We start from the raw sequence: 24,647 nt of genomic DNA, 5'->3' as shown, positions 1-24,647 counted from the left end.
ACAGAGTGAGGTGAACCGATTGCTACTGTGGGTGGATTTGGCCTCCCTTGTCCTGTGTGAGTAGGTCACAATGAGGGGTAACTTGTGGTTATTGATCTTGGATAACTGTAGGAGGAGGGGGAAAGTGCAGTTGTGTACACTTACCATAAATGTAGATGTTAGAGTGCATTCACTGTTGCAGTCATTACATTTGGGTAATCTGCTGGCAGGTTTCCCTCTATACGCCTGATTAACAAAGTCTTGGGTCCTGTGTCGGTTGCTGTCCGTTCTTCCATGACGTCAGGTCTTCAGGGGTATAAAACATGCAGCCGACGCCATTACATAAGTTTTTCTTGCCCAAGATGTCAGGTGCCCCTCAAATGGGAAGCCAAATATTTAAGTAATTAAAAACACAAAAATATACCTCCAAACTAAAGGAAATACACCAAAAAGGCTTTTAAGCATAGTAAAAGAAAGTAGAGGCATAGTAAAGGAAAGTAGAGGCAAAGTAAGAGAAAAACAGTGGATTGGAGGGAGGGTAACCAGGACTGCAGCAGTGAATACACTAGAACATCTACATTTATGGTAAGTGTACACAACTGTACTATGTTCGTGTTTCACTGTTGCAGTCATTACATTTGGGTAGATTCCCAAAGCTAAGGTTGGGAGGATGGATTTATACAGCATTAAGACCAGCTATAAGGCCCTGCAGGACAGCAGTGGCAAAGCCAGCTCTGGATTTAGAGAAGAAAGGTAAATGGTAATTTTGGATTAACGTATGAACTGAGCTCCAGGTAGCAGCTTCTAGAATGTCTCTGGTAGGAACACCTCTGAGAAAGGCTGTAGACGTAAGATGCAGCCCTGGTGGAATGAGATCTGATCCCCTGGGGGATAGTTTCACCATGGTGCATATAGAAAAAATTAATACAATGGCTTATCCATTTGGAAATAGTCTGCTTGGAAATAGCCTTTCCCCTCTTCCCCTGCAGCAAATGCCACCAGTAACTGTTCAGATTTTCTTAGAGATTTTGTCCTGTTTAAGTAAAATCTAAGTTGTCTGTGTGCAGCCAATGAATGCAGAATCCGCTCCCCCTTGTTCTGTGGATTGGGAAAGAAAGTTGGCAAATGAATGGTCTGATTAAGAGCCACACTGGATACCACCTTAGGCATGAAAAAGAAGTTATGTACTCACCATAACGTTCCATCTGAGTAGATACTTCATTTGTCTGCAACCTGTGGGTAGTCTGATCCGACCTCGGATCCGAACTGGCAGCTTTCCAAGCTCCAAGATCCGAGCTTCTCCCCCCTACCCATAATCCCTTACTACCAACCACATTACCTCATATCGGTTAGTTTGCCCTATAGGCTAAAGACGGAGAAAAAAATCTCCAAAGGAACAATAACTTACCGAGGTTCGGGGGATGGCAGGGGGGGTCGGTTGCAGACAAATGAAGTATCGACTCAGATGGAACGTTATAGTGAGTACATAACTTCTTTATCTGAAGTAGTTACTTCATTTGATCTGCAACCTGTGGGACAGAGTCCCCAGCTTACCTAAAGACCCTGGGTGGTCCTTACGGAAGGATATTCCGAAGCACCGCAGAGCCAAAGGAAGCCCTACTTCTGGAGATAATGTCCAGTTTGTAATGAGAAATGAACGTATGGGAAGAAGACCAGGTAGCTGCTGAACAAATATCGTCTACCGGAACTCTAGACCAAAAAGCTGTCGAGGTAGCCACAGATCTAGTAGAATGTGCCCGCACGCCAACCAGAGCTGGCTTCCCAGATGAAGTGTATCCCTGTCTAATACACTGAGAGATCCAATTTGCCACTGTCACCTTAGAAATTGGTTTGCCCATGGCTGACTTAGCATAAGAAACAAACAACTGGTCTGACGTGAAATTCTTTAGTCCTATGCAAGTAAAAATGTAGTTGTCTGTGCACATCCAATCTGTGCAATGTGTATTCACCTTTGTTTTGGAAATTCGGGAAGAAAACAGGAAGGTTAATACATTGATTAATGTTAGCCTCTGTGGCTACCTTAGGCAGAAAAGAAGGATTAGTCCTGAGGGCCACCCTATCTTTGTGAAAAATAAGGTATGGATGCTTAATGCACAAGGCTTGCAATTCTGAGACTCGCTTGGCTGAAGTAATAGCGACCAAAAAAGCAGTTTTCCAAGATGAGAATTTTAATGGCACTGAGGCCGCCGGCTTGAAAGGTGGTCTTGTTAATGCTTGTAAGACCAAGGTAAGATCCCATGGAGGCACTGCCAGCTTAATAGGGGGCTTTAAGAGAAACACGCCTTTTACGAAGGTCTTGCATATTTTTGCTGATGCCAAAGAATCTACGCCATTCCCCACGTGATGAGAGATGGCTGCAAGCTGGACCTTAACGGTGGACGCACTAGCTCCTTGTCTAAAGAGAAGGGACAAGAAGTCCAGGATAGTGGGAATAGGAACCGTAAAGGGATCTAATTCCTTATCCTTTGCCCAGATGGAAAAGCATTTCCATTTACTGTTGCAGAGTTTTCTGGTGGATGGCTTATGAGCTGCCACCAGAATGGCCTTAACAGGGGACGAGATACCGGGAGTCCTAGCCATTAACGGAACTGGATCAACCAGGCCATGAGCCTGAGGTTGACCAGGTTCGGAGTGTGGCATCTCGTCGGATGCGAGATTAGGTCTGGTCTGGGGTCCAGAATCCAAGGGGGAGCCACACTGTGAGACTGCAGAAAGGGGAACCAGATTTGTCGAGGCCAGAATGGGGCTATGAGAATCACTCTGCTCCCCAACCGACAGGCTTTCTGGATGAATTTCATCATCAGAGGAAGAGGAGGATACGCATAAATGAGACCGGGCGGCCAAGCATGAACCAGAGCGTCCCTGAGGAATTCCCCTCTGGGGGGAACTATTGCGAAGTAATCGCTGCATTTTGTGTTTAGGGGAGAAACGAAAAGGTCGCAGTGAGGTTGACCCCACTTGAGGAATATCTACTTCGTGAAAGATGGATTCAGAGACCACTCGTAAGGGCTAAGAAATACCAGACTTAACTTGTCCGCTAATATGTTGGACCATCCTGGAATGTGCGTTGCTATCAGAAAGCAGTTGGTGGAAATCGCCCATTCCCACACTCTCATGGCTTCTCGACACAGGGGGTAAGATCTGGTCCCTCCCTGTTTGTTTATATACCAGACAACGGACATGTTGTCCGTCTGGATTGCAATAGTCCCCAGAGGAAGAAGGTGATGAAGAGCTTGCAACGCCAAAAGCACTGCCCTCATCTCTAGGACGTTGACATGCAATGCAGTCTCTAGAGGAGTCCACGTGCCTTGGACGGACTTGCCCGCGTAATGCCCACCCCACCCGAGGCAAGAAGCGTCCGTGGTCAATGTGGCTTTGACTGGGGGAATCACAAAAGGTCTCCCTTCTTTGAGTTCCTGAGCCTGTAACCACCAAAGAAGGGAGTCCCTGCATGCCCTGCTCAGGGGAATCAGCATGTCTAAGGGATGGACCGATAGTGACCATTGGACCTGGAGAGTACACTGTAACACTCGCATTCACAGACGGGCATGGAGAGAAAGGCCGATCGCTGCTGACATAGACCCTAGCGCCCTCAGGACTAATTCTGCTGGAGGAGCGGGGCTCCGAAGAATGTCTAAGACTTGGAGAGACAAATTGTTCAGCCTGACCGATGTCAGAACCACTTTGGAGATCCGAGTATCCAACCTGGCCCCTATGAATTCTAGGGCTTGAGTGGGGCACAGGCAGGATTCCTTCAGATTCACTGAAATGCCCAAATGACGGAACAGAGAGAAGGCGTAATCTCTCGCCACAACCAGTAGATGCCTGTTGGGGGCAGTGAGGAGCCAGTCGTCTAGGTAAGGGAACACCTGAATGCCCTGGGAGTCTCAGGTGGGCTGCAACCACTGCCATGACTTTGGTAAACACTCTGGGGGCTGAGGTTAGGCCAAATGGAAGAACCCTGAACTGATAATGACTGGCTCCTAGCCAGAAGCGGAGGAACCTCCTGGATCGTCTGTCCATTAGTATATGGTAGTACGCATCTTTGAGGTCTAACGAGCACATCCAGTCGTTCTCCCGCAGAAGGGGGAGAATAGATTGGAGGGTGACCATCCGGAACTTTTCCTTGGGTATGAACAGGTTCAGGGATGAGAGGTCTAGGATGGATCTGAGGTCCCCCGTTTTCTTTGGCACCAAGAAGAACCTGGAGTAATAACCCAACCCGGACTGATCTGGGGGGACGGGCTGGATGGCTCTTTTTCTTAGCAACTCTGAAATTTCCAGAGCTGCAGACTCCCTTTGATGGGGTGGAACATCGGGGAGACGTTTGGGTTTGGGGGTGTGTGAACGGTATAGTGTAACCTCTGGATATAATCTGGAGCACCCATCGATCCTTTGTAATGGACTCCCAGTTTGACAGGTGCTCCGATAATCGCCCCCGACTGCCTCCAGAGAGGGACAGTCGGGCAAGCCCTCAGGGCTGTTGCGCAGGTCTGTCAGAGAAAGGTTCTCTAGACCCGTAGTTACGCGGGCCCCCCTCTGCTTCTGGGCCGGCATCCGCCTTGTCCTCCTCTGCCTCTAGAGGACGAGTTGTCCGCAGCAGGATGGGATTGCTGAGATTTACGGAACTACAGCTTCTTTTGCCCCCTCTGATTCCTGGAGAAGGATCTTTGGGGGCTAGAGAAGCGGACTCAGACAGCCGACAGCGTCTTCCCATCCTTTTCGCTTTGGACCAGCGTGTCGCGAACTGTTGAGCCAAATAAGGCCAAACCGTCATAAGGGGCGTTCGCGAAGGAAGCCTTAAAGGGTTCCGTGAAGTCACAAAGGCGGAGGCAGGAGTGACGTCGCAAGACCACTCCCGCTCCGCTAGCTCTAGCGGCTCCTTCTGTGGCATGGGAAAGAAGCCGCATAGATGTGTTTGATATGGACTTTAGAGTGGCCATTCGAGTCTCAAAAACCTTTTTGTCTGGGACCGACATGGACTCCGGAGGGGCTGCAGCGTATTCTTTAATTAAGTCACGCTGTAGCCTAATGGTGTGTGCCATGTAGTTCAGCAATCTTATGGCAAAGGTTGCTGAAGCAAACATCCGCTTCCCAATACGGTCCAATGCCCGGGACTCCTTGTCCGGCGGATGGACCGAAGAACTTTCTTGGGCAAGTTCTTTCCTAGTGGCCGCCGTCACCAACATAGCATCAACCGGTGCGCCTTTGGACCAAGAAGGTCTATCAGAGGGAGGGCTGAGGACCTTGTCTGGGCATCTAGGGATAGGCTCCACGGTGTCGGGCTCCTTTCCAAGCCCTGGTGGTAATTAAATCCACCAAGGGGTCAGCTGGGGGAACACCCAGGAGGTAGATGGGCCTGCCTCAAAGGCCTCCAGAAATACAGACTCATCCAGGGAGGGCTTTTGGGCAGACCACCCCCCTCTTATAAGCAACATTTCCATGATGTCTCCAAAGGAGACATCTTCAGGGGGTGACCTTGGGGAGCCCTCCATATCATCCAAATCCGTATCCGTGGTATTGGACTCGGGGGAGTCCAGGTGCCTCCTTTTGCACTGGTGTTTGAGGCGCCTCTTCGGCGGGGCTGTCCCAAGAGGACTCGTCCGCAGGGTGGTGTTCCTCCATAGGAACCAACTGGAGGCTTTGGGCAGGCTGTCCAGATGGACGGATGATCGAAGACAGACCCTGATACAGTGGGGGTACGGGTGGATCCGAAGGCCCGGTCGGGGACCTGGATGACCTCGACAGTACCCTCTCCACTACCTCAAAAGCAGAGGGAGATTCACTGTCCCCAGCCTAAGAAAGTAACCTCCTCTGCTCTGAGCCGAAGCAATCGGATCCGAGGTAGTGGTGTGCTCAGACCCAATCGGCGCCGAAGACACAACCACCCCCTCAGATCCGATGCTCAACCCTCGGCCCCGAGAGCTCGGATCCGACAAGCTTGAAGGTATAGTTGGCGGAGACACAATCGCTATTGGCACTGACGTATCCCCGGGTCCGAAAGGGCCTGGATCCGACAACTCCGAGACCAGAAAACGGGTCAGAGAAGGAGCGATTGGGGCAAAAATGGGGGCTGCACTCCCTCCCAAAGGGGGGGGCAAAAGCATCCCCATCTGCATCTGGGTCTGCAGAAATCTTCGCATCATCCGATCCATGTCTGCTTCGGAGATGCTCCTTGTAGACCGCGAAGAGGCAGTCGAGGCAGGCCGGTAGGGCCGCCTCGAAGACCTCGAGGGAGACCTATCCTCCTCCTCCGGCTCCGGAGAAAAAGAAGGTGAGCGGAGCCGAGAGGACAAGGATCCGGAGACCCTCACAGGGGACTTCAGAATTTTTTCAGGCGGAGCTGAGGGATGAGACTCGGCCCGCCTTTTTGAACTGTGGCCCTCTCTGTCTCTGTGCTTCTTCTTCTCCCTGTGGGAAGAAGCACTAGATTCCACAGAGCTAGTACCCGATAAGGGAGGTTGAGTCTCGGGTACAGCTAAGGGAGTAGCCGGCGCCGAAGCTACAGGAGTAGCTTGAACCCGGCTGGGAGAGGAAGAAGAAGCTGATTCCTGGGGGAGTTTCCCACCAGGATCAGCAGCTTGTTCTTCCTGTCCCTGGGTGCCCGAGGGTTGAAGGCCACACATATCTGGCAGGTCTCGATAGATGTGCTGCCCCCAGGCACAAAACACACTGAGTGTGGCCATCAGCTGGGGAAAGCTTGTGGCCACACTCAGTACATTTTGAAAATATGGCCTTAGATTCAGTCATAAAGTTCTCACACACACACCCACCCAAACACTAAGGGGGGGAGGGGGAGAGATAAAATTAAACTAAGGGAAGATTATTTTATTTTATTTTTAAAGGGTTTTAAAAGGGTTGATATTTAAAACACATACACACAATTTAAACCAAGAAAAAAGCCTATAAATAGAACAATCTCACCAGGCCAGGAGCTCTTCACTAAGAAGCAACTGTCTTTAGCCGCAGCAAAAAACGATCTGAGGTAATGTGGTTGGTAGTAAGGGATTATGGGTAGGGGGAGGAGCTAGGAGCTCGGATTTTGGAGCTTGGAAAGCTGCCGGTTCGGATCAGAGGTCGGATCCGACTACCCACAGGTTGCAGATCAAATGAAGTAACTACTTTAGATGGATGGATTGGTCCCGAGAGACACCCTGTCCGCATGAAAGATAATAAATGGCTCCACTGTCATGAGAGCCTGTAATTCGGAAATCCTTCTAGCTGAAGTGACTGCTAAAAGGAAAGCTGTTTTCCAGGAGAGAAATTTTAAGTCTGCAGTAGCAGCTGGCTCGAAAGGAGGGAGAGTTTTTCTAATACAAAATTGAGGTCCCAGGCAGGGGTTGGAGCTCTCCTGGGTGGTCTTAAATTTTTGGCCCCTCTGAGATACTGCTTTAGCACAGGATGAGAGAAGAGGGGATGTTCTGTGTTTTAATGAGCTGAAATGGCTGAGGCATGGATTTTTATGGAAGAAAAGGACAGGCCTTGTGAAGCATCTCAGTTAAGTATTGTAAAATCTGAGGAATATTGGGCACTGCTGTGCTTATCCCTTGTGATTGATTCCAGGCAAAGAATCTTTTCCATTTGTCAGCATAAGATTTCTAGTACTAGGCCTTCTCGCCCCCAAAATGACATCCATCACAGGTTTGTTGAGGGATGCTACGGGTGAATTTAGGTGATTAGACACGCTGCAAGATTCAAAGTTTGGAGCCGAGAGTGCAGAATTTGGTTGTTCTGCTGAGACAGTAAGCAAGGCGTCTGGGGCAGATGCCACGGCGGAAGGTGTGATACATTGCGCAGGAGTGGGTACCAGTGTTGTGGAGGCCAGTCTGGAGCAATCAAAATTATTTTTGGTTTGTCCTGTTTGACTTTTAGTAGAAATTTGGAGAGCAGAGGCAGAGGGGGAAAAGCATAGACTGATAGTTTTTTCCAGCTGAATTATAGAGCATCCACTTTCCAGGCATTTTTGTGAAGAGTTTTTGTGCAGAATTTGTCCAACTGATAGTTCTGGGGTGAAGCAAAAAGATCTATGTCTTGAATCCCCCATTTGCATGTCAACATGCTGAAAATCCGTGGTTCCAGTCTCCATTCGTGTGGGTCTATGAGATTTCTGCTTAGTTTGTCTGCCAGAGTATTGCTTTCCTGGCAGGAATTCAGCTTGTAGTTGTATTTGACAGGTCAAGGCCATGTTCCACAATGCCATGGCTAGTCTGCAAAGGGGGTAGGAGTGTGTATCCCCTGCTTGTTTATGTACCACATAACTGTGTGTTGTCTGTCTTTATCATTAATTGTCCTGAATGAAGGTAGTCCTTAAAAGCGGTCAGTGCATTCTGTACAGCTAGCATCTCCTTTTGATTGATATGAAGGTGCATTTAATTTGGGCTCCATTTTCCCTGAATGCACTTCCCTGCCAGATGAGCCTCCCAAGCATAGTCTTGCATCTGTAGTTAGGGTTTGGGCAGCAGGGGGTGGAGTGAATGGCAGTCCCTTGTTTTGGTGGCAGGCCTCTGCCCACCATAGAAACTCTAGTTGCAGGCAAGGTACGATAGGAATCATTGTTTCCAGGCTGTGACAATGTTGACTCCATAAACTTAAGTACCACTGAAGTTTCCTCATATGCAGTTTTGCATTTGAGGGAATTAGAAGAATGCAGGAGGCCATGAACCTCAAGGCTTGCAGAATTTGTCTTGCGGATAAGCAGGCTTTTTGTGGCTACCTGTTTGAAGTAGGTTACCAAATGAATTTGCTTTTCTGGCGTAAGGTAAGCCATCTGGGCAGTTGTATTCAAGCTTGCACCCAGGAATGTAATTTTTTGAGAGGGTACCAGTTGTGATTTCTTTTCGTTTATGGTGTACCCCAGACAAGTTGGAACCCTTTTTACAAATGCCAGATGTTTCAGAAGAATGTCCCTGCTTCCAGGTATGGATATATTTGAATATTTCTTTGCCTGCAAAATGCAATTACTGGAGCCAGGCACTTTGTGAAGACCCTGGGTGCAGTAGATAAGCCAAAGGGCAGCGTTGAGAACTGGTAATGCAAGTAGCCTGATTTGAAGCAGAGGCATCTTCTGCAAGATTCCCTGATTGGGATATGCAGGTAAGCCTCTTAAGTCTAGAGTTACCAACCAGGCATCTTTGCCTAGCACAGACAGTAACTGTTGAGTCAGCATCTTGAATTTTGGAATGTCCAGAAATGTGTTTAGAGTAGATAAGTCCAAAACTGAACGCCATGATTGTCTTTTCTGGGTACCAGGAAAAGTCTTAAACAGAAACCTTGTCCCTTTTCCTCTTCTGGCACTGGTTGAATAGCCCCCATGTTCATGAGGGACAGTACTTGTTTTGGGGCCTCTGCCCACTGATTTGGTGGCAGGTCTGGCCATCCATTTGGGATTGGCAACGTGTGGAAATGAAATCTGTTCCCCTGGAATACTACATTTAAAACTCATTTGTCCTGGGTTATAAGTTGCCAGTTTCTTGCATGAAGTGCCAGTTTTCCCCCCAAAGGGGAGGCTAAAACATAAGTGCCTGGTAAATGTAAAGGGAAGTCATTGAGACTGTTTACCATAGGGAGGTGCCTTGTTGTTTCCAGATTTGGAGAAGGAGGAGGAGGCACCCCATTGTTTTGTTCTAAAAGTCCCTTGTGACTGAAACCTGGAGCCTTTGGAATGTCTGGGTTTGACTTGAGTGGCTCTCGAAGGAACTGGAAAGGACTAGTTCTTATTAGGCCAGTGCCTATTAAATCTTGGAGGTTGCACTTGTAAGAAATCTTTCACAGTTTGCATAGATTTAGCTTTAGCTTCCATCTTTTTTAAAACTTCTTCAGCCTTATTACCAAAGAGACGGTCCTGTTATAAAGGAGCATCCAACAATTTTGCTTTAACATGGTCAGGCAGAGTTTGCTCTGAGCCAAGCATGCCTTCTTAGCACAGATTCAGTTCAGCAGCCCTGCAAGAGGCCTCCAAAGAATCAAAACCACATTGCAAAGTATGTTTTCCAACTTGCTCAGCTGAATGCAATAAATCCTGTAAATCTTTATTTTCCACACAGTCAGAAATTAACATCATTTTCTGTTTAAGCAGTCCCATGACATGCTGTTGATATTTAAGAATATGAAATTGACAGTTTAAAGCCCTGATTGCCAAGGTTGCAGAAGTGTAAACCTTCTTACCCCATCTATCCAGCGCTCTGGAATCTCTATCAGAAGGGGTTGGAATTTTAGCAGTAGAGGCCTTAATGCCCTTGGGGGCCTTGAGAAATAGTTTCAGGATCTGCAATAGGATTTTTGAAAAGGAATTTGTGGGAGTCAGGAACCTTTTAGTATCTGTCTGGCTTACAAGGAGCTGGAGGCAGAGAATCAGGAGCCATACTACATTCTGAAAAAAACATCAGCAATGTCTAGAACAGGAGGGTATAGCCAAAGGCCCATGCTGAGGAAGAAGGAAATCCCTAAGTCTCTTTTTAGATTCTGAGAAGTCCTGACTTTCCCAGTGGAAATGTTCCCTTAAGGTATGTAAAGATACCAGAAATGAAAAATCCTCAGGGGGAGAAGCAGAAGGAATGGAATCTTCTGCATCAAGGTCCTCATAAGTAGGTATAGACAAATCCTGTTCATTAGAAGATTCAGAAGAAATAGAATCCTGTTCAGAAGATTCACAATCAATGTCTTGCCTAGGCCTCTTAGAAGGGGGGGGGGGGTTGGCTAACCCTGATCAGAGTAATTAAATCTTCAGCCATTTTGATCATTTGTTTTTTAGGCATAGGGGCCTCCGCATGTGGCCCAGGCATCTTTTTTTTAGATATAGATTTAGATTTTGGCCTTAGTTTTGAAGATGGCGTTGGTCTAATATACAAATCTGTAGGCCTGAAAACACCCTCAGAAGCCGATGCCTACACAGTGGCTCCGGACCAATCTAAGGTAGAGACATCCGTGGGGTTCCATAGCTGAAGCATCTCGCAGCATACCGGAATCCAAATGGGTCTCAGTAGAGGCCTGCATATCAGAAGTAGTGGGTATCAGGGGCTGCAAAAGCGCCTCACTGAGTACCAGCAAACTGGTGACTGGCTTAGGAGAAGCGTCGTCAGTTTTGGACCTAGAAGGTCTGTCACTTTTTCTTTGTGTTTTTTAGGTATTCTGGTAGTCGGATTGCTAACTGACGACATTTCTGGATAATTAAAGCGTGAGCCAAAATATTTAGAAGCAAAGATATACCGATGTTTAATAGTGTGTTGATTAAATTTAGCACAAAACCGACAGCAAGGTACATTGTGGTCAGGGCTTAGGCAAGGAATACAGTACAAATGAAAATCCTTATGAGGTACTTGCTTCCCACAAGTAAGGAATTAACTTTTACTGACATCAGTAAGGAGCAAGAAAGTTTCCCCAATGGGGTACTTAGCTTTTTAGTTGAAGACTTCGGTTCTGAAACTCGAAAATGAAAATTTCAGGAGTCAGTCGACCGGCACTTGCAAACTGCTTCTGCTTTGGGTACTGTGCGGCAAGAAAGACTGATGTAATGGTGTCGCCTGCATGTTTTATACCCCTGACGACCTGACATCATGGAAGAAGGGACAGCAACCGACGCAGGACCCAAGACTTTGTTAATCAGCCTGACTGAGGGCAACCTGCCAGCATATTACCCAAATGTAATGACTGCAACAGTGAAACACGAAGAACATCCAATGCTGTCTTGGACAAAAGGGAGCCACCAGCAAGATTTTTGGTCTGTCCTGCTGTACTTTCAGCAGGACCTTCTGAACAAGGGGGAAGGAGGGGGAATGCATACAGAAAAGTACTGTTGTGTACCTGCCATAAATGTAGATGTTGGAGTGTATTCACTGTTGCAGTCATTACTCTTGGGTTATCCTGCTGGCAGGCTACCTGCAGTCGGCCTCAATTCCAAAATCCTGGTCCGGCGTCGGTTGCTGTCACCTCTTCCCTGACGTCAGTGCGCCAGGGGTATAAAAGATGCAGCCAATGCCATTTTCTTCAGTTTTTCTTGCCACAAATGTCAGATGCCCCCAAAAGGGTAGGCTAAATAGATTATGCCAATAAACATGCATGCACTAAAGTAAACATTTCCTTCATCTACAAGCAAATACACCACATAGGTTGTATAGAATAGAGAATTACAGATAAGACCCAGCAAATGAAAGGGGGATGGTGGGAGGGTAACCTGGACTGCAACAGTGAATACACTCGAAAATCTACATTTATGGTAGGTACACAACTGTACTATGTTCATCGTGTTTCACTGTTGGTCATTATTCTTGGGTTGAATCCCAAAGCTGAGGATGGGTGGCTGGGCTAAATATGATTAGGATAGGCTATGAGGCCTTGCAGAACTGCAGTGGCAAAGCCTGCTCTTGATTTAGAATACAGAGGTAAGTGGTAGTGCTTTGTAAAAGTGTGCACTGAACTCCAAGTTGCAGCCTCTAAGATGTCTTTGGTTGGTACTCCTCTGAGGAAGGCTGCTGAAGTGGCTGCTGCTCTGGTAGAATGTGGCCTAATGCCCTTAGGCACTGATTTGCCATGCTGTGAGTAGCAGAAATTAATGCAATGGCATATCCATTTTGAAATAGTCTGTTCTGATCGCCTTTCCTTGTGATCCTGCAGCCTATGCCACTAAAAGTTGCTCAATCTTTCTGAAAGCTTTAGTTCTGTCCAAGTAGAAGCGTAGCTGTCTATGTATGTATGTCCAAAGAATGCAGAAGTCTCTCACCCTTATCTGTGGGTTTGGATAAAAGGTAGGCAAGTGAATGGTTTGGTTAAGGGCCACACTGGACACCACCTTAGGTATTAATGTAGGGTTCGTCCTCAGAGAAACCCGGTCTGGATGGAAAATGATAAAAGGTTCCATAGCCATGAGTGCCTGCAACTCCAGGACTCATCTTGCAGAGGTTATTGCTAGGAGCAGAGCTGTTTTCCAGGATAAGAATTTTATATCAGCTGCTGTGGCTGGCTCAAAAGGAGGCAGTGTGAGTTTTTCCAAGACATAATTGAGGTCCCATGCAGGTATTGGTGCTGTCCTTGAAGGTCTTATGTTTTTGGCTCCTCTGAGGTACTGCCTTATTAAAGGATGAGAAAAGATAGGTGGCTCCGTATTGTAATGGGCTGAAATAGCAGAGGCATGAATCTTAATTGATATAAAAGGATAGGCCTTTGTCCAGCATCTCAGTTAAGTATTGTAAAATATGAGGAATATTTGGTACAAACGTGTCAATTCCTTATTCCTGGTTCCAAGCACAGAATATCTTCCATTATTCTGCATAAGATTTTTTGGTACTGGGCCTCTTGGCCTCCAAGATAACATCCATAACAGCTTTTGAAAGAGGAGTGTTATGGATGGCTACATTATTCAACATGCTGCCAGATTTAAGGTCCTGAGTTGGCTGTGCAGGATCTGTTTTGTTGGATCAGTAAGTGAGAAGTTTGAGGCAATGTCCAGGCTGGACCTTGAGACAAGTTCTTTAGGATTGGGTACCAGTGCTGATGTGGCCAGTCTGGGGCAATCAGTATCATTTTTGGCTTCTCTTGTCTGACCTTTATGAGTACCTTGGGGAGGAAGAGACAGTGGAGGAAAGGCATACACTGTTAGGTTTTTCATCTGAAGGATAGAGCATCCACTTTCCATGCTTGCTTGTGATAAATCCTTGTGCAGAATCTCTGTAATTGGCAGTTGTGAGGGGAGGCAAATAGATCTGTCTGGGCATCCCCATTTCCTTGTTATGCTGAATACTTGTGGATCCAGTTTCCACTCGTGGGGATCCATGAGGTTTCTGCTTAATTCGTCTGCCAGAGTATTTACTTTTCCTGGCAGGAATTGTGCTTGCAGATGAACTTGATAAATCAATGTTGTGTCCCACAAAGTCACGGCTTGTCTGCAGAGGGGGTAGGAATGTGTGCCTCCCTGCTTGTTTATGTACCACATGACTGTAGTATTGTCTGTCTTTATCAGTAGTTGTCCTGGATGAAGTAGATACTTGAAAGCTGTCAGGGCATTCTGAACAGCTAGCATCTCTTTTTGATTGATATGAAGATGCATCTGGCTTGCGGGCCATGTGCCCTGAATACATTTTCCTGCCATGTGGGCCCCCCAGGCATAATCTGATGCATCCGTTGTTAGTGTCTGCCTGGCTGTAGGTAAAGTGAATGGCTGTCCCTTGTTGTGGTGACAGGCCTGTGCTCACCATCGAAACTCCTGTTGCAGGCAGGGGAATGAGGGTAATTACTGTTTCCAGGCTGTGGCAATGTTGAGTCCAAACACTTTTTAGACACCATTGTAGTTTCCTCATATGCAGTCTGGCATATGGAATTAGCAGAATGCAGGATGCCATGAAGCCCAAAGCCTGCAGGATTTTCCTTGCAGATAACTGGGTCGTTGCCAACATTTTGAAGTAAGAAGTCAGTTGCCTTTGTCTGGCGTGAGATAAGCCATCCGGGCAGTTGTATTTAAGCTTGCACCCAGGAATATTATCTCTTGAGAGGGTACTAGTTTTGATTTCTTTTCGTTTACTGTGTACCCTAGGCAAATTAGTAATCTTTTTACAAATGCCAGATGCTTTAGTAGAATGTCTTTGTTCTCTGCTTGAATGAGGCTGTCGTCCAAGTAAGGATATATCTGAATTCCTCTTTGTCTGCAAAATGCAATTACTGGTGCCAGACATTTTGTGAAGACCCTGGGCGCAGTAGATAAGCCAAAGGGCAGTGAAGAGAATTGGTAGTGCATTGAGCCAGCTATTAATCTGAGGTATCTTCTGCAAGATTATCCGATTGGGATATGCAGGTATGCCTCTTTTAGATCCAATGTTACGAGCCAAGCCTTCTTGCCCAGCATGGGCAGTAGCTGCTGTAGAGTCAACATTTTGAATTTTGGAACATCCAGAAAAGTGTTTAGTATAGACAGGTCCAGTATTGGTCTCCAGGGTTTGTCCTTTCTGGGCACCAAGAAAAGTCTTGAGTAAAATCCTTGTCCCTGCTCTTGTTGTGGTACTTGTTGAATGGCCCTCATGTCCATGAGGGATGAAACTTGCTTTTGCGCCTCTGTCCATGGATTGTGTGGCAGGTCTGGCATACCTTTTGTACTTGCTAGGGTGTAAAAGTGGAACCTGTAGCCCTGAGACACTATGTTCAAGACCCATTTGTCCTGGGTAATCATGTGCCAATTTGGTGAAAAAAGTGCTAGTTTTCCCCCTAAGGGGGCTGCCAAAAGATAAGTGCTTGGTTCTGGCAGAGGAAAGTCATTGGGACTGTTTCCTGTATGGTTGTGACTTGTCTTCTCCGCTTTTGGAGGTAGAAACACCCCATTGTTTTGGCCTGTATGAGCCTTTGGGCTGAGATCTGTCTCTGGGGCATCTGTATCTGCCTCTTTGTGGCCTGTCTGACACTGGAAAGGACCAATTCTTTGTAGGCCAGTTCCTGCTAAATCTGGGTGGCTGTACCTGTAAGACATCCTTAACTGTCTGCATGGATTTCGCTTTATCCTCCATTTTCTTCAACATCTCTTCTGCCTTAACACCAAAGTATCATGCTGTAATGGAGCATCCAATAATTTTGCTTTAACATGATCAGGCAGATTCTGTTCCTTTAACCAAGCATGCATTCTAATGACAGAACCCCTAACAGCGGCCCTGCAAGAGGCCTCCAGTGAATCAAAACCATATTGCAAAGTATGCTTTCACACTTGTTCAGCTGCATGCAATAAATCCTGCATTTCCTTGTTATCAGAACATTCAGAATTTGCTGACATTTTCTGTTTAAGCAGTGACATTAAGTACTGCTGATATTTAAGCATATGAAACTGACAATTTAAAGCCCTTACAGCCAAGGTAGCAGAAGTGTAAACTTTTTTTCCCCCATCTGTCCAGTGCCCTAGAATCCCTATCAGAGGGGACAGGGTTTTTTGCAGTGGAAGCCTTGACCCCTTTGGAACCCTGAGAAATAGTTTCTGGGTCAGCAGCAAGGTTTTTATATAGAAATGTATGAGAGTCTGGAACCCTGTAGTATTCTGTCTGGCTTAGCAGGTGCAGGGGGTAAAGAGTCAGGAGACAGGTCGAACTCTGAAAATACATCATCTACAATGTCTAGAATAGGTGGAATAGTGAGAGGTCTGTGCTGAGGTAGTAAAAGAAAGTCTCTGAGCCTTTTCTTAGATTCTGAGTAATCTTGGCTCTCCCAGTGAAAATGCTCCACCATGGTATGTAGGGTTTCCCCGAACAATCCTCAGGAGGAGAGGCTAAAGGAATAGATTCAACATTGGAATCCTCATAGGGAAAGAGTATCCCTGTTCGGAAGAGGAATCAGAGGAAAGTGAAACCTGATCAGAAGAGTCATATTCTGTCTCTTGCCTAGGCCTCTTATCAGGAGGGGGATGGGAACCCCTGATCAAATTAATTAGGTCTTCGGCCATTTTAAGCATCTGTTTCTTAGGCATGGAAGTCTGTCCAGGAGAATGCTGTACTTGTTTCTTTGTCTTTAGAGCTGTTTTAGTCTTTGAAGCTGAGGTTGGCTTGACATATAATTGTGTAGGTCTGAAAACACCCTCAGAAGCCGATGCCTGCTCAGCGGCTCCGGACCCATCTGAGGGAATAGCTTCCGTGAGTCCAATACCTTGAGTATCCTGAGGCCTAGTCGGCTCCACGTGGGAGTTGGAAACGGCCTGTGGCTCTGAGGTAGTGGGCGTCAGAGGCTGCAAAAGCGCCTCACTGAGAACCGGCGACTGGCCTAGCGGGGGCCTCGTCAGTTTTGGACCTCGGATGCCTGTCCTTTTCCTTTTTCTTGTGCTATTTATAAACTCTGGTCATCGGCTGTTCTGATAGCATTATATAATTAAACCTTTGGCCAAAGTAATGAAAGGCACAATTGTACCGACGCTTAATAGTGCATTGGTTAAATCTAGCACAAAACCGACAGCTAGCAACGTCATGATCAGGGCCTAGGCAAGGAATACAGGAAGAATGAAAATCCTTATGAGGTATTTGCTTCTCACAAGAAATACAATTGTTAACTTTTTCTGACATCGGTCTGGAGCAAGAAAAAATTGTCCTCAATGGGGTACTTAGCTTTAATGAAGACTTCGGATCTGAAATTCGATTTTGAAAATCTCAGGAGTCGGCCGACCGGCACTTGCGAACTGCTTTTGCTTTGGGCACCACGCGGCAAGAAAGACTGGAGAAAATGACGTCTGCTGCATCTTTTATACCCCTGGCGCACTGACGTCAGGGAAGAGGCAACGGCAACCGACACTGGACCAGGACTTTGGAATTCAGGCCGACTGCGAGTAGCCTGCCAGCAGGATAACCCAAGAGTAATGACTGCAACAGTGAAACACGATGAACATCATCCCCTTGCAAGAAATTGAAAAGGCATCTGTTGCCATAGCCCGTGGTTCTGGTAGTCTGGTGCAAAAAGAGGGAAGTTGCTTGTTGATGGTGGAGGCAAGCAAGTCTACTTGAGGTGTATCCCATCCATGGACCAGGTCCAGAAAAGACATCCATGGTGCAGCATCCATTCGTGGGCCATAGCGATGGACCTGTCGAGGGAGTCTGCCTGGGTATTCTGTTTTTAACATTTGTTAACTGGTAAAGTCTGACTTGGAACGAAGGCAATTTTCAGCAGAGACCCAGGGAGAAAGGCTCCAAGCTGTTGTGAAGGTATGTATAAGGCCTATAGAGTCACTCCCTGTGTGGAGGCCAGTTTCCATACCAGGAGAGCTAGTATGCAAAGTAAATACGATTTGGTTTCCCCCCTTGCTTGTTGAGATATCACAGAACTGTGGTACTGTCTGTAAAAAGCTTCAGTGGTCCCTACTGAAGTCTAGTTTGGAAGGTCTGCAGGGCTAGTAGTACTGCCCTCATTTCTCTCACACTGACGTGCTCTTTCTTGTGTGGTGCTGGCCACACTCCCTGCACTTTCAGGTGCCCCATAGTCGCTCCCACCTTAGGTCTGAGGCATCTGTGTATATAATCTATTTGGGTTGAGAGGGTTGGAGTGGAAGACCTGGGTTAAGCTTCACCTGATTCAACCACCAATGTAGTTCCTATATGAGGCAGGGCAGGAGGGGCACCCTGTACTCTAGGGGGTGAGAGTGCTGCATCCAAACTGACCTGAAGTACCATTGCAGTTTCCTCATGTGAAGTCTGGCTAAAGGCAGCATGGGAATAGTGGAGACCATGCAGCCCAGGAGCCTGGGGTACTGTCTTGCAGTCATTTCTTTGGCCTGAAGAACTAGGAGCAAATAATATGTCAAGCTTTCTACCTTTTGAAGAGGAAGGTAAGCTTTTAAGATGTCTGTTCTGATCCTGCACCCCAGAAAGACAGTCTTGGGTGGGTACCAGTTGAGATTTTGGGTAACTGACCTGAAACCCCAGGGACTGTAGGAGTGCAATGGTTTCTTGTAAGTGTTGCAGAAGGGACTGTCTGCAGTCTGCCTGAATGAGGATGTCATCCAGATATGGGAATATTTGGATCCCTCTTGTCCTGCAGAAGGCAATTATTGGTGCCAGACATTTGGTGAATACTCTGGGTGCAGTGGAAAGTCCAAAGGGCAAGGCAGAGAACTGAAAGTGAGAGGAGCCCACTCTGACCCTTGGGAACTTCCTGAAGCTGGGCTTTATAGGGGATGTGGAGACAAGCATGCTTGATGGCCAAGGTGGTCATGAACCCTTGAGGGAAGGGAAGTAAAAAGAGAGTTGGCAAAGTCAGCATCCTGAAGGTGGGCACTTGAAGGAAGAGGTTGAGATGCAAGAGGTTTAGAATTGGTCTCCAGGGACCATCTTTTCTTGGAACTAGGAAAATCCTGGAGTAAAACCCTCTCCCCATAGCAGACTGTGGAACTGGCTGAATGTTACCTTGAGTCACAAGGCTGTCTAGCACTGGTTTTAAGAGGTGAAGCTGTTCCTTTGAGGGATTGTGGATTCCCTTTCTCTGTGGTGGAATGATCCAGGTCATGAAGTACCAGTTTTCTATTATGGATAGAACCCACTTGTCTGAAGTGATAAGTCTCCACACTTGGAGACAGTGAGAGAAACGAAAAAAGAGGGGGATAGAAGGATGGGGTGGGGGTTTCAAGGTGGGCAGGTAGGCACACTACCTGCCCTGTCTTGAAAGGGCGGCCTCTGACTGGTAGATGGTGTTTATGGATAATGTCAAACAGGGTTGACCCATCATAAGAGCTTGCAGCTCAGATACTCTTCTTACAGATGTCAGAGCAATCATTAACACTATTTTCCATGTAATAAACCATAAACCTGCCTGATGAGCTGGTTAAAAAGGTGGTAGTGTTAAATCTTCAAAGACAAAGTTAAACTCTCAGACAGTTGCCCACCAGTTTTCTCAGTGTACGCATGTATAAAACCCATTCAAGAATAGCTTGACTAAAGACTGTGATGAATAGGGTGGATCCATGGACAGAAATGTTGAAATTAACCATGACAGAGAAATAAGAAAGGCCAAAGGATAATTACCTATACAAATACAGCAGATACAGAAATACTGAATGGGGTCTGTTTCTTAGTGCGGCACCACCACTCTCAGGGTCGGGGGGTTGGTATAATGGTATCTCACAGACACAAGGTGCAAGGTTTGAATCTTACCTTTAGAAGGGAAATTGTCAAGGCCTAAAATGGTCCACATGGGCAACTAGCCTACTATTTACCCATGAACCAACTACTGAATTTTTTCCATTTAGCAATATATGATTTCCTAAGTAAATGGGTTTCTTTTGCTTACTTTGACACTCACTGCAAGTCATCAGTAAAAGGTGCCTAAAATGTATCAAAACTGAATAATCCAGGCAGTCATTGGAAGCTCCTTACAAGTTTTATTCCTTGGGACTGGAGGAAGGTAGGACCATGGGACAAGTATGCTGTCCCATGGTTTTGCCGAAAAAGAAACCAGATTCCTGGCTAGCATAGGAAGAACCGGATGGCAAGAGACAAGCTATCAAAAGTAGTGATCACATGCAAAACACATGACGACACTCCTAAGACACACTTGTTCCAAATACAAAAATAGTAAACCCCACCAAATAACCATTAAGTTTCTCAGAAAAGTGTTTAAAATAAGCAGAAAGTAAAACAGTCTGTCAGGCCAGCCTACATAGTGAAACATTAACACACAACAAAACAAGTTTCTCATATTAAGTTGCACATTTTATAGAAAAAAAAAACAGTGGAAGGTTTTCTCTTGGAGGGAACTTCTTTGCATAGGAAAAGATGAATGAAAGCTGTATGTCAGTCCTATGAAGTCCACAAGATGAATGCTCTCTGAGGGTGGCACAAAAGTTCTGATGTTTTTGTGCCTAGGTTGCAGGTTTTTCCCACTAGGTGCATGTGGAAGAAGACCAGACCTTTAGGAGACTGGCCTGGCACCTTTATCCTTGGCAGGATATAACCAATACAGCTAAGGCAACAGCAGCAATGATAATGATCATCATGAAATTATTTGGATTGAGCAAAAACAAGTCCAACACCAATGTCAGTGGATCACTCCATGAATATGAAAAAAGTATTGAGGCGAGAAGATTGACACTGATGAAGAATTTAGGACAAACTTCAATACTCCTCAGGCTAAGGTCACCTAACATTGGCCTTTTGCAAATATCAAAGCTGAAAATCTGAAAGTCACATTTATTAAATTAGCTAATGTTACAATTTAAAAGGCATTTTTGACAACTCTATTAAGTGTTAATATTTATAAATATTTTTCTCCCCAACCCTCCATTTTAAAATAAATATCATTACATACTTCCAAGGTCCAGGCAAACCTGTCCATATTACAAAGAATTATGCTTACTCTTTCACTTGGATTTAGACATCAGCAAGATTATAGACATCAAAACAGCAGCACCTTGGATAACAGCAGACCAAAGCAGATTGCACTGCATGGCAAAAAGACAGACAAACTGTCTCATTCTATATTCTAGCACGATCCAAAAAAGCAAAACTAGTTTATGAATTAGACTTGCTATACATTTTGAATAAAAACACACAATCATAACAATAAAAATGTACTAAATTTTAATTCATAAAAGCTGTAATTTAATTTGTGGCAGTAAAACACAAGAAGCAATATTAGACTTGGTTTAGTATATTATATATTTCAGCTTTGAAAGCCATATAAATCAATTTTCCACAGTTTTTCCCTTATAAAAGACCCATTTGTTTCCAAAGCATTATGCACATTTTAACCAGAATATAGTGGCAGAATAAACAATGTTTTTCTTTAACTTAAATATAAAATTAAGTCACAAGACCAAACGGGTATACATTATTTGTTGTGGTCTGTCCAACAATGGAAACAAACAAGAAATGCAGTTTGGGGTGAAGTAGCCTCTATTATACTTGAATTTTCAGTGCATGATAGGAAGAAAAAAAGGAACAGGAGAAGGTCAATATGTAAATCATCTCTTAATTACACTTGAAATATCTATAACATCTGAAATGTGTCCATGCTCTTTTGTATAATTACACAACTAAATTCAAATATAATCATTTTTACATCTCTTATAACCACTTTTGCAAACGAAAATACTGTTGTCTTTTTTTCCATGTTGTACAGAGAGCATTTTTGGGGACCTTGTGTGCAAATTGCTGAGATCAGTTTTTTTCACTTATGATATAAAACAGGTAAGTCCTCTTCAATGAGGTCATTTTAATTTTAGTTTTCTCTCTACAGTGGGATGGAATGCTGGCACTTTCCATTTAGGCAACAGTTCTTCATTCCTGCATTCTAGAACATAGAAAGGAAAACGTTAAAATACATTTTTCAGTTCATCTGTTACTTTAAGCTGGTTAACACTGTATCTGTTTCACTCTATAAACAATGATGGCACAAAAAATGATAGTCATCTACTTACCATAATGCTGAATCCTTTCATCAATGTCTTGTCTGGATACGAGTGATGGGTCTTCAAGCCCTATGTTAGACCGCAACAGCAAAACTACTGCTCCAGCCTTGAGCATCTGGATCAAGTTTGTTGTCCAATAAAAAAGATTGTCACAGAACCCATAAAGAGGGGTGAAAGATCCTGCAAATCCTTTGTATTTAACAACTGGACTAGGTATGGAAGGAGGGCTGTCACATCAGACAGATGTGGATGAAAGGAACCTGCATTATAGCAACTATACAGCTGTTATATTCTATTCATCCAGTACATTTCATCTGACTGACGGGTCAGAATCCCCAGATACTGAATACCTGGATGGAATCATGACAGTAGACCCCTGAGAATGGTGTCTCTAAGATGAGCCCTAGACCTTGCAATTAAGACCAGTTTGTAATGGTCTGTAAAGGTATGCAGCACTGACCAAGTTGCAGCTGCACATATTTCATCAACTGATGAATTCTTGAAGAAGGCTGCAGAAGTTGCCACCACCTTTGTATACCTCTGTAATATGTATTTGTTTTGTATATCTACTTCAATTTGTATTGTGTAAAAACTTTCTTGACTTTCAAAGTTAAGCTGATGTTATGTAAAACTTTGTGATTGTATGGAGCTTTTCTCCCCGGGCCTCCACTGAAAATGGGTCATTGGCCCAGTGGACTTTCCTGGTCAACAAATGTCAATAAATAAATTAACCTTAGGTCTGGCATGGTAAGTAACAGCCGCTGACAGAATAAACAAATGTAATACAGTCAGAGACCCATTTGGATAAAGTGACCTTGGAACCAAGTTTCCTTGTAACCAAGGACACAGAGTTGAGAATCTTTTCTAAAGGTCTTACGTTTGTGGACGTAAAATCATCGCTGTTGTTGAACATAAAAAGTATGAAGCATGTACTCCCCCTTATTTAAATGCACTGGCAGGTGTATGGGCTGATTCAAATTAGTTTGGATGCCACTTTGTGAAGAAAGGAAGGATTTGAGAGTACAGACCCTGTCCTTAGGAAACACTAACTAGGCAGCACATGCAAGTCAGAAATTCTTCTACTTGAGGTCACTGCTACGAGGGAAAAAAAGTCTTCCAAGACAGAAACTGCAAGGATGAGGAAGATGTTGGCTCAAAAGGAAACTTAGTTAATGCTTCAAGAACAAAAAAAGAAGTTATGTACTCACCATAACGTGTCATCTGAGTAGGTAAACTTCATTTGTCAGCAACCTGTGGGTTTTGGATCCGGTATGGATCTGAGCCTGCAGCATACCAAGCAAAAGATCCAAGCTCCTCCGCCCCACCCATACTACACTGCAACCTCCTTCCAATCCTCAGATCGAGTTTGCCACTCCACACATGACATCAACAAACTAACCCAAGAACCCCAAACCAAGGACAAACCTCCAACTCGTGAACTCCGAACATAGAGTTCAGCAAAAATGACGCCAAGGTAAGGGGGAAGGCGGAAGGGACGGTTGCTGACAAATGAAGTTTACCTACTCAGATGAAACGTTATGGTGAGTACATAACTTCTTTATCTGAAGTAGTTAACTTTATTTGATCAGCAACCTGTGGGACAGTCTCCAGCTACCCGAAATCTTGTGAGGTCCTTACGGAAGGATATTCCGGAGCACCGCAGAGCCAAAGGAAGCCCTTCCTCTAGATACAAAATCTAGTTTATAATGAGTAATGAAGGTGTGAGAAGATGCCCAGGTAGCCGCTAAGCAAATGTCATCCAGGGAAACCCTAGACAAGAATGCTGCAGACGTTGCCATAGAACGTGTAGAATGAGCATGAACTCCTAATGGTTCTGGTAAACCAAGCTCTCTGTATGCTTGCAGGATACAAAGGGAAATCCACCTAGCAAGAGTCACTTTTGAAACTGGTTTCCCTAAAAAGGGCTTAGCAAAAGAAACAAAAAGTTGATCAGATTTACGAAAGGCCGCTGTCCTGTGCAAATAAAAACGCAACTGTCTGTGAACATCCAGCAAATGAAGTTTGTATTCCCTTTTGTTCTGAAAATTAGGGGAAAAGACAGGCAAATTAATAGTCTGATTAATGTTAGTCTCAGAAGCAACTTTAGGAAGAAAGGATGGATTAGTCCTGAGAGACACCCTGTCCTTATGAAACACAAGATATGGGGTTTCATATAAAGAGCTTGAAGCTCTGACACTCTCCTTGCTGAAGTTACAGCTACCAGAAAAGCCGTCTTCCATGACAAAAATTTTAATTTAACTGATGCAGAGGGCTCGAAAGGAGGCGCAACTAAGGCCTGAAGAACCACAGTCAGATCCCATGGTGAGGATGGATTCTTAATAGGTCTCAGAAGAAAAGTGCCTTTCAAAAAGGTCTTACAAATTCTGGCAGCAGCGAGAGAGCCTAAATTGTCCCCTACATGGAAATGAAAAATAGCTGCCAGCTGGACCTTCACTGTGGAAGAGCTGGCTCCTTGTTGGAAGATACGAGACAAAAAGTCTAATACTGCTGGGATCGGAGCAGTAAAAGGATCTAGATTTCTCTGTGAAGCCCAAATGGAGAAGCGTCTCCATTTGCTACAATAAATTTTCCTGGTAGAGGATTTATGTGCTGCAACCAAGATAGATTTAACAGGAAAAGAGATACCGGGAGTCCTAGCAACTAGTGGAACTGGAGCAGCCAAGCTGTGAGCTTTAGGCTGTCCAGATTGAGAGGAAGCATTCCCAAGGATGATGAATCAGATCCGGAATGAGATCCAAGATCCAAGGTGGAGCTATGAGATGAGACCGTAGGCAGGGGACCCAGA

General features: G+C 45.2%; 1 protein-coding gene across 1 annotated transcript in view; it reads right to left on the bottom strand.

Annotated features, from left to right (window-relative positions):
• Positions 1 to 20,988: 20,988 nt before the first annotated feature.
• Positions 20,989 to 24,647, bottom strand: part of RAP1A (RAP1A, member of RAS oncogene family) — a gene marked incomplete in the record, with an annotated part of 951,057 nt that continues 947,398 nt past the window's right edge. Inside the window, 1 exon segment of the mRNA XM_044076989.1 lies at positions 20,989 to 21,723.

This window comes from Protopterus annectens, chromosome 7.part0 (genome assembly GCF_019279795.1).
Source record: "Protopterus annectens isolate FY-2018-M chromosome 7.part0, PAN1.0, whole genome shotgun sequence".
Lineage (NCBI taxonomy): Eukaryota > Metazoa > Chordata > Ceratodontiformes > Protopteridae > Protopterus > Protopterus annectens.
The sequence above is the reverse complement of the archived record's forward strand: the minus strand, read 5'-3'. Positions and strand labels throughout refer to the sequence as shown.